A 10,550-nucleotide genomic window follows, 5' to 3' on the forward strand; every position below is an offset into this window, starting at 1 on the left:
GTTTACCCTTAAGTATATTGGGGTAATTACCGTTTTCTGCACAATATCAAATATTATAAATATATAAATATACGATCTGAGTTATATAGGGGCCATGGAGCTTCTCATAATTTTCTCGGGGGGCCACAGGACCAAAAAGGTTGGAAACCACTGTTCTAGCACATATGAAAAGAATGTAAACATGAGGTATGGTCGTTTTAAGTGTGATAAATTGTTAACTGAATAATTTTTAGAGCAGCATCTCCCAGACTAACAACTGATTGTTCCATGTCATCTGCTAATGTAGTCATACCTGTGTGGGACACACCTAGCATGAACCCTCTAGGTCTTGAGTTAAGCAGCAGTATTTATCCCCTCCTCCCTCCCCCCTCTCCCCTTCCCCCTTTCCCTTCCTCCCCTCCCCCTTCCCCCTTCCCCTTCCCTCCCCCTTCCCTTTCCTCCCCTCCTACTCCCTCCTCCTTTGTCACGTGGATCCCTAGGGAAGAAAAAAGAAAGGTACCTATTGTTATGTGCATCACCCATTTTTAGACTCAGGTCAACCTTTGTTGTGTGCCACTCCCTGCTACAGGTGACCATAAGTTAAGCCGCAGGTAAAAATTCAGGTCATCCTTTGTTGTGTGTGCCACTCCCTGCTGCGGGTTTGAATAAAAGACCTCTACCCTTTACGTTTCTGTCTCACTCTGTCTGAAGATGTAATATAAAAAAACTACTCAGTGTCCTCCTTTCATTTCTCCTGTGGTTATTTTGCATATATATATACAGAGAGAGAGAGAGAGAGAGAGAGAGAGAGAGAGAGAGGTATAGATAGATAGATAGATAGATATAGATATAGAGATAGATAGATAGATAGATAGATATAGATATAGAGATAGATAGATAGATAGATACACAGAGCCATTCTCCTTGGAACCTGAATTTTGAATGAGTGGGTGTTTGGCCCATTTCACTGAGCCTGCAGTTGACAATTCTCTTTCTTAAATGTTTTCCTTGTTCTCTGGATTCTACTTCACACCATCTTGAGGTAATGATGGTGATAACTGAGTGCTAGAATGGCGAATCACATGTTTATTCTTTTCTTATGCAGATACTTTCACACTTTATAGTTCTCCATCCACGCTTATATTTACTTGTGCTCTTTATTCCACTAACAATGTCAGAGGAACGACTAAGGGCCGTAGTCTTAAACTGTGGGCAGGCGTTCACCTTGCCCTATCCTTATCTTCTGGTAATCTTAACGCACGAAAGGGAGAGCATTCCCCAGCGAACAGGTGAGAATTGTCTCAGCACAGTATTGGAATCCAATGGGAGTCTCATAGCACCGCTTCGCATGCCCCATCGTCGCAATATTGTAGTCTTACGCAAAGAAAACTGTAGAAATTGTAGGGTCGTATGGTGTGTGTGATGAGAATTTTGATTTAATGATAAAAACATCGAGTAAAGAAAAATAATAAGTGTTTAATATAATTCTAAATGACTTCGCCACTTCTCCATAGACGGTTAATTTACGACGAGACGAAAACAAAGATGAGATACTGCATCCACTTCCATTTTATTTTTCAATATTTCAGCTAAGCTCTATATCTTATGGTGCATGATACTTTTATAATAAGTTTGATTACTTCGTGAAATGATTCGTACAGTAAAGAATGGCTGAGTACTACCTAAACAGACGAATCCTGCACAGCCATTAGTGTGAATTAACTCTCATGCAAAGTTCTGCAAAATTTTACAAGTCTGCACTATTTTTTGTTGGCTTGGCAATAAATTTTTCTGGTGTATTTTGGTGTGATTTGAACGAATTTGACCTTTACTTTCGGTGCCCGTGATTGGTTTTCAAATCAACCTCCCCCCTTCCCCAAGTGTCTTGGGGGAACGGTGGGATTTCGAGGTTCTGGGTGGGAAAAATGGCAAAAACAAACATTTGGGGCAGGAATAAAGTCATTATCAGTATGACCAACCAAGGCGTACTCGTAGGGTTATTACTGACTGCATGACCCTCTTTGAAGCTATGTCTGACACCGAAGTTTTCCATCGGTAGAGGTTCTTCAAAGCCTGTATGTATATAGTCTCATACAGAGTACTCAAAAACAAATGCCAGTCTTTAATAGCAAAAGAAGTAAGAAGTGCTAACATTAAGAGATTATATTGTATGTGAACCTTACAAACTGTCATGTTTATTTATTCATTTATTTAAAATTTTATTAATTTAAAATTTTACAATTTATTTATTTTAAATTTTACAATTAATCACGGCTACCAATTGTTTGCCACGCCTACCCACACAAAGGGGTGCGCTCTCAGGCTTTCAAGATTACCACTTACAGTAGGTTGAAGATGTGATTTCCACTTCGAGCGGGGTGCGGGAAGAGTAACCCTTGCCCTCAGTTTCAAGACTACGGGCGTAATGCAAAGGAGAGTCGTTATTGTTGTTGCTGTGGCACTAAGCTCATATGAACTTAATCATGATGGACGGTTGGCTGAAACTGCCCTTCTTAATTCCACCATCGCCCTCTGGGTGTATAGGAACGGAGTTGAGGGACGTTTGTATAACCGGAGAGCAGAGTCACTCAGTAACATCAGTGTCACCACATGAAGTAGTCCCTCTCATGTACCGCACAGAGAGTATGACATGGACAATAAAGGAAGAGGATATTCATAGGCTCAAACGTAGAGATATGAACATGATTATGTGGATGCATAGTGCGTCCCTGAATGCAAGACCTGGGGGAGGGATAACGATTGAAGATTTGAGAGGAAGGATGGGACTGGAATGAAATGGTATTGTGATGAGGAGGGGTAGAATGAGATGGTCGGAGCATGTTGAGAGGATGAAGCAAGACAGTTGGGTGTGGAAGGTGAGAAATGTGTACGTCAGGGGTAGGGCTCCGAGAGGCAGGCCAAAAAATACCTTGGACGAGGCGACGAAATGTGACCTCAAGGCTACAGAACTTAATATGGAGGCTGCCAGAGCTCAAACAGCGCACAGCCCCATTTAGATGACTAAGGCCGACACAAGCAAACATGTTGGAAACTTTACAAGTGATACCAACTAAACACACACACACACACACACACACACACACATATATATATATATATATATATATATATATATATTGTGGGTGTTTGTGAGTGCATATGGGCCTGGTAGTGAAAGGGATGAACAAGAGAGGGAGTCTTTCTGGAATGATGTTGATGAGTGTCTGCAGAGTTTTGGAGCGAATGTGAATGTGGTAATGATGGGAGATCTGAATGCTAGAGTGGGAAATGTAGCAGTTGAAGGCGTAGTTGGTATGCATGGTGTGCCTGGAAGAAATGAAAATGGGGAACGAATGATAGCGATGTGTGTTGAGCGAGAGATGGTGATTGGGAATACGCTGTTTGAGAAGAAAGATATTTATAAGTATACATGGGTGAGACAGGAGGGTGGAAGGGTTGTTGATAGAGCCTTGATGGACTATGTGGTTGTGTCTAGGAATGTAATAGGAAGATTGTTGGATGTGAGAGTTCTGAGAGGGGAGGGTGGAGGTATGTCTGACCACTACCTGGTGGAGGGAAAGTTAAGAGTAGGTAAGAGATGGGTGAGAGCTAGGAGGGTTAGGTGTGGCAGGGAGGTTTTGAAAGTGAGTGAGTTGGATAAAAGAGAGAAAAAGATAGAGTATCAGGAGAAATTGAAAGATGAGTGGAACGCAGTGAAAGATCGGGAAAATGGCAGCGTGGAGGAGGAATGGCAGTTGTTTAAGAGTGCTGTGGTGGAGCATGCAGAAGAGGTGTGTGGTGTGAGACGTGTGGGTGGTGGTGTAAGAAAAGGAAGTGAATGGTGCTGCGAGGAAGTAAGTATGGCTGTGGCTGAGAAGAGACGTGCATATGAAGTGTGGCTGCAGAGGAAGGATGAGATGTCATATGAAAGGTATAAGGAAAAGAGGAATAGAGCGAGAAGGGCTGTGCGTGATGCTAAAGTGGCAGCAGATGAGAGGTGGGGTAGGCGGCTGACAGAGAATTTTCAACAGAATAAGAAAATGTTTTGGAAGGAGGTGAAAAGGGTGCGAAAGGGAGAGTCTGGGAAGGAAGAACGAGTAAAAGCAGAGGATGGAAGGATGTTAATTGAGATGGATGCAGTAAGGAAGAGATGGGCAGAGTATTTTGAAAGATTGTTAAATGTAGAGGAGGAAAACGTGGCTGAGATTGTGGCAGATAGAAGGGTGCAAGGAATAAATGTGTTGGGAGAGTTGAATGATTCTTTGATCACGAAGGAGGAAGTGGAAAAGGCAGTAAAGGAGATGAAAACAGGGAAAGCTGCAGGTATGGATGGGTGTGCTGTGGAATGCCTGAAGGGTGGTGGAGTGACTATTGTTGACTGGTTAGTAAGATTATTGAATGTGTGCTTTGAGAAAGGTATGGTGCCACTTGACTGGGCAAGTGCTTGTGTGGTCCCGTTGTATAAAGGCAAGGGTGATAAGTATGAATGTACTAGCTTTAGGGGTATAAGTCTGTTGAGTGTTGTAGGTAAAGTGTATGGTAGAGTGTTAATTATGAGAGTTAGAGAGGGTACAGAGGGAGTGATTAGTGATGAGCAGTGTGGCTTTAGGAGAGGGAGGGGATGCGTTGATCAGGTGTTTGCTGTGAGACAAGTGTGTGAAAAGTATTTAGCGAAAGGCAAGGATGTGTTTTGGGCATTTATGGATTTAGAGAAAGCGTATGATAGAATTGATAGGGAGGCTTTGTGGACTGTTTTAAGATTGTATGGACTTGATGGTAGGTTACTAAAAGGGGTGAAAAGTTTTTATGTAAATAGTAGAGCGTGTGTAAGAGTGGGAAATGCTGTGAGTGATTGGTTTCCCGTGAGAGTGGGGCTGCGACAGGGATGTGTGATGTCGCCTTGGTTGTTTAATATTTACATGGATGGTGTTGTAAGGGAGGTGAATGCAAGAGTTTTAGGTGGTCTGAGTCTGGTAAATGTTGATGGAGGAGAGTGGAATCTGAAGCAACTGCTGTTTGCAGATGATACTGCATTGGTGACTGATTCAGAGGAGAAATTGAGACAGTTGGTAGAGGAGTTTGGAAGGGTGTGTGAAAGGAGGAAATTGAAAGTAAATGAGAATAAGAGTAAAGTGATGAAGTGTACGAGGTTGATAGATGGTAGGGGGATGAATATAGTTTTGAATGGTGAGTTGCTTGAGGAGGTAGATTGTTTTAAATATCTAGGGTCACATGTTGCTGTGGATGGAAGAATAGATGCAGAAGTGAAGTTTAGAATTAATGAAGTAGGAAAGGTGCTGGGAGGAATGAAAAAAGTGTTTAAATGTCGTTCGCTTAGAATGGATGTAAAGAGAAGGCTGTATGAGGGTGTTGTGGTACCGACTGCATTATATGGGGCTGAAACATGGAATATGGGTGTAGCAGAGAGGAAAAGTTTGAATGTAATGGAGATGAGATGTCTGAGGAGTATGTGTGGAGTGACGCGTATGGATCGAGTGCGAAATGATGAAGTGCGAAGGAGAACTGGAGTTGTTCGGGAGATGGCTGGTAGAGTTGAGCAGAGGGTGTTGCAATGGTTTGGGCATATGGAGAGAATGGATAATGAGCGATTGGTGAAAAAGATAACTAGATCTGATGTGAGAGGTGTAAGACTGAGAGGAAGACCACGAATAGGATGGATGGACAGTGTGAAGAGAGCGCTGGATGCGAGATGGATGTCTGTTGAGCAAGGAAGAGTGGCTGTGCGTGACAGAAATAAATGGAGAGAAATTGTGAATGAATAAGTGATGACGCAGCCCTGAGGGGATATTCTCCCGCATTTGGTCTGATCAGCTAGTCAGGTCAGGTGCGGGTAAGGGGATGGGTCTGTTATGATGTGGCAGGGGTAAACCAGTTCTGCTGTCGGGCCCTGCTGTGGATGTCACTGCTTGCATTGCGCAGTTGACCCTTGTGCGGTGTGATGCGGTGAGGATCTGTCCGTTCTCCCCTTTGGGGCTCAGATGCGAATGAATGTGTTTGAATGGATGAGTAAATGGAGAGTGAGTCGTCCTGTCTCGGCTACCTCCCTTTCCTTGGGGGAAGCAGCCTAGGTATATAGATAGATAGATATATATATATATATATATATATATATATATATATATATATAGATATATATATATATATATATAGATAAACATATATATATATATATATATATATATATATATATATATATATATTTATATATATATATATATATATATATATATATATATATATAACTTTGGTATTTGTTACTTCATTCATTATGCAGCATGTCTCGTGAAATAGGCTATATACAAGACATCAGAAGGTTATTTTTCGGTTCTATTTAAGCCCCATATTCTCGCCGCTTAAGGAGGCTCCCTGTCACCTCTTGTATGGCGATTTATTTTTATATTGCTAGTTAATATAAGTTTGTACGTTTTTTATTTTTTGTTTTTATGCTAGGAAGAAGGAACCAAATGCCACGAGCCCGCAAACTGTTCCTTCGAAGAGAAAAAATACAAGAGAGAGCCAAATTCAGATCCGATCATTTCGAGATGCCTGGACACACTGCGTTTGAAAAACTGGAGATCATAGCTAGCAGGAAATACAGACAGAGGGAGACAGGTCCGGAGCTGACCTCTTGCAGAAATGAAGTACTGGTAGTAACGGATAACTCTTGCATTAGAGAGTTGGACAGAAAAGGGATGAGAGTTTGCTGCTAGATGGGTGCTACGCGCCCATCGTAGAGGTGGAGGGATGCAAGCAGACAATTCAGAGGAGCAGTGACCATTGAAGTAGCGATAGAAAAGAGATAAAGATGCAACAGTGCGGCGAAGAGACAGAGGTTGAAGGGAGCAAGTAAGAGGACGACTGTTAATGAGACGAAAAGTCTTTGACTCCACCCTATTGAGAAGAGTTGTATGTGGGGAGCCTCCCCACATATGAGAGTTGTACTCTACACAGGGGCGGATAAAACCCGTGTATAAAGTCAACAACTGTGAAGAGGTAAAGAAGGAATGGAGTCAGCTTAGCACACCTAATCTCTTGGAAGCAGATTTTACAAAACATGTAATATGATCTTTCCAAGATATGTCCCAAGTGAATGAAACCCCAAGCATGTTCAAGGATGATGCAGGATTAAGCTGAATATTGTTCAACGTTAGTGGGTACTCCTGAGGAAGATTTTGTCGGGTAGATAGGTATAAGAACAGAGTTTTTGATGCATTAAAAAGAACAAGATTATTTATACCCCAGTCAGAGAGTATGGTGATATTAGACGCATTTATAACACAGAAGCAGGCTTTAAGATAATAAGCAAAATAAATCGATTTGGAAGAAATGTTAGGGATTTTCCATTATCAACAAGAATTCGAGACCAAGTAATAATTGCTAGAACAAAATAAGGTCACTACTGCATCGCAACGGTGCCTGACTGAAAGATTATTACTTAATTGGTAAAAATGGTTTCCCTCATAATTTATCCAAAAGGTCATCAGTACCTTAAGCATTATTAAGACTGAGAATCAGACTCATAGTGATATAAAGAATAGTGTCGTTTATGATTCACCTATGAGGTACTCAGTAATTGTAGCTCGACAACGTTAGAGAATTAGACCAATATAGATATAAAGAATGACTTTATGATTCATCCATAAGGCCACCAGTAACTGCAGTTCCATCACGATCGAGAAGTATACCAATATAGTTAAAAGGAACGATATACTTTATGATTCACCCATAAGATCACCAGTAGCATCTTAACGGGTGAGAATTCGACTATCTTGACATTCAAAATGGCCAACCTTATGAATGTACTTCTCGATCATCGGTATTTGCAACTCCGTGACGGTGGAAAACAGGACTCACGTCTTGTATACCATATCGGATTCAAAATTAGCCCAAAAATAACCTCCTGAGATTATGACATCCGGCAATAGATATATAGATATTGGTAATACTTTACGTGACATCCTGTAAATCAGTGCTCACATTTGCAGTTTATCCATCTAAAAACATTGCTCACGATCCTCCCCAAGTTACACCAAGCCATGTCTCAAGCCCCCTTGCTCTGATTTCCACATTAGATTCCCAGTGGCAGTGTACTAGCTAAACATTCCCATGGTCGACAAAACACTAGGATACTTCTACACCAAGCAGTGTAATTCAAGAGAGGGTATATTTTAGGAGCATGAGTGTACTGGTACCATTAACTTTCCCATGGCCGACAGCTGTAGTAATATATTTCAGTGAACGCCAAACGATTTGTATTCAGTTAATAAGTCGTCGTAGCTTAAGATTATTTTAGCTTCCTTACTGTGGGGACAACACTAGTATTCTATCCTAGTTAACACGAAACGGTTTTAGGACCTTGAATGTGTCAATATTACGCCTGTTATTTCTAGTTTTTCCCTACGTTTTAGGTACAGTAAATTATCCACAGCCATCTCCAGGTTACACCAAACCATGTCTAAGAAAACTGTCTTTCGAAATTGCACCAGGGTTTTGTGAGTGTTTAATGAGAGTCAACAAATGAAGTGCCTTTTTTACCACTTTCCTTATTACAGCGTATTGTGGACGTGGCGCTGAGGGTGCAAAAGATATTAATTACGTGAGCATCCTTTCGTGGCTTGGTTGTTAGGCCGGAGGAGTGAAAAGGATGCAAAACTCGGTTTGCACTATAACAGCTCTGGGAAGTTGTGTTTGATGTAGGAAATGTCGTAACACATCTTTCCCTTTCTCCCCTTTATCCTTCGTTTTCCCTCTTCTCTTGTCTCAAGCATCTTAAACCTGCTTACTACTCTCTTCTCCTTCTCATTTTTCTTTCTTGTTTCGTTCCCTTCGTCTTTCACTTCTCTTTATTTTTTCCTTATCTACCTAACTGATTTCTAGTTCCCTTGAAATTTTCCTTTCTTTCTCACGGTGAGTTGATTGTGACACAGCAGGAGTAAATGGAAGTGAAGTTTGGGTTACATGATTAATGCTGTTTGAAGATGTTCTGGGAGCAGAAAATTTAGAACCATCTACCGTTCTTTTCTTGTCTATTCCCTTTCTTTTCTTTTCCGCCTGCCTCTCACTTTCACTATGTATCTCGCATTTCTCTAATATCACATCTCATTCCCTAATTTCTCTACCAGGTTTGACTTCTTCCTTTATCCTGTCTTCTGTTTCTACCTTTCTCTATCTTTCACTCCCCTTCCTCTATCTCCCTTCCAGTTTCCTTTCGCTGCTTCTAGTTACTTCGCTCTCTCCCATGCCGAACCGTCTCCTCGTTTTCATAGAAGACATGATAACAATTCATCAGTTGCCATTATTTTGCATATTATGTCTTAATATACTCGTCTGTATTATTATATCATGATAATATCAAGATATATGAAGACTGCAGTGCGTGTGGACAGTGAAATGAGTGTTTTTTTTCTATTTGAAGGATTGATTGAAACAGGGATGCGTCATGTCTCCACAGTTGTTCAATCTGCACATGGATGGGGATATAAAAGAGGTACAAGGTATAGTAATGGATGTTGGAGCGGCCCTAATAAGAGAGGGCAGTGTGTGGGAACTCCCTGTACTGTTGTTTGCAGATGATACTGTGTTGTTAAGTGAGGACGAAGAGGAGCTGCAAGCTTGGTGAATGAGTCTGGGAGAGTGTGTAAGAAACGAAATATTAAGGTGAATTTAGGAATGAGTAAAGCTATGGTCTTCGAGAGAAATGAAGTCACTAAATGTACAATGAGATTGGTTGGGGAGGAAATGGAAAATGTGAGTGCGTTTAAGTACTTCGGTAGTGGGATAAGTAAGGATGGAAATTTAGAGGATGAAGTGCTTGAAAGGGTAAAACAAGGAAGAAAAGTTGTTGCTTCTTTGAAAGCAGTGATAAGAAACAGGGAAGTGAGCATGGAAGTGAAAAAATTACTGCATGACAGTATTGTGATACCAACTCTAACGTATGGAAGTGAAGCTTGGACCTTGTTGCAGGGAGACAAGTAAAGAGTGAGAGCAATAGAAATGAGTTATTTGAGAGGAGCATGTGCAGTCACATGGAGAGACAGATTGACAAATAAGGAAGTGAAGGAGCGTTGTGATGTGGATGTGAATGTGATAGGAAGCGTTACACAGTGAGGTGGTTTGGCCATGTGGAGAGGATAGAGAGCGAGAGACTGACGAGGAGAGTGTATGTGAGTGAGGTGGAGGGGGTAGAGGGAGGGGGAGGCCCAGGATGAGATGGAGGGATGGAGTAGAGAGGTAAATGAGAGAGGGGGAGTGTGAGCTGGGAGGAGGGCAGTGAAAAGGAGGGGGAGGGAGACAGTGCGATATGGAGGCGATTTGTTTCTGGTCACCCCTTACGGGATCTGGCAATAGATAGATAGGTAGATAGATAATATCTACTTAATTTGCATGAATATTATAAGGAAGATATCAGATTGCCATGGGAACAATAAATGGTAGGATGTTAGTGGGGAAGGGCGAAAGAGTGAACAGAGGGAGAGAACACTTTAAGGAATTGTTAAAGACAGAGAATGAAATAATGCCAGTATAAGTGACTGAGGAATGGCTGGGAAAAG

The sequence above is a fragment of the Coenobita brevimanus genome, chromosome 22, assembly GCF_032717465.1.
Source record: "Coenobita brevimanus isolate Jiangsu-jjx chromosome 22, ASM3271746v2, whole genome shotgun sequence".
Taxonomy (NCBI): Eukaryota; Metazoa; Arthropoda; class Malacostraca; order Decapoda; family Coenobitidae; genus Coenobita; species Coenobita brevimanus.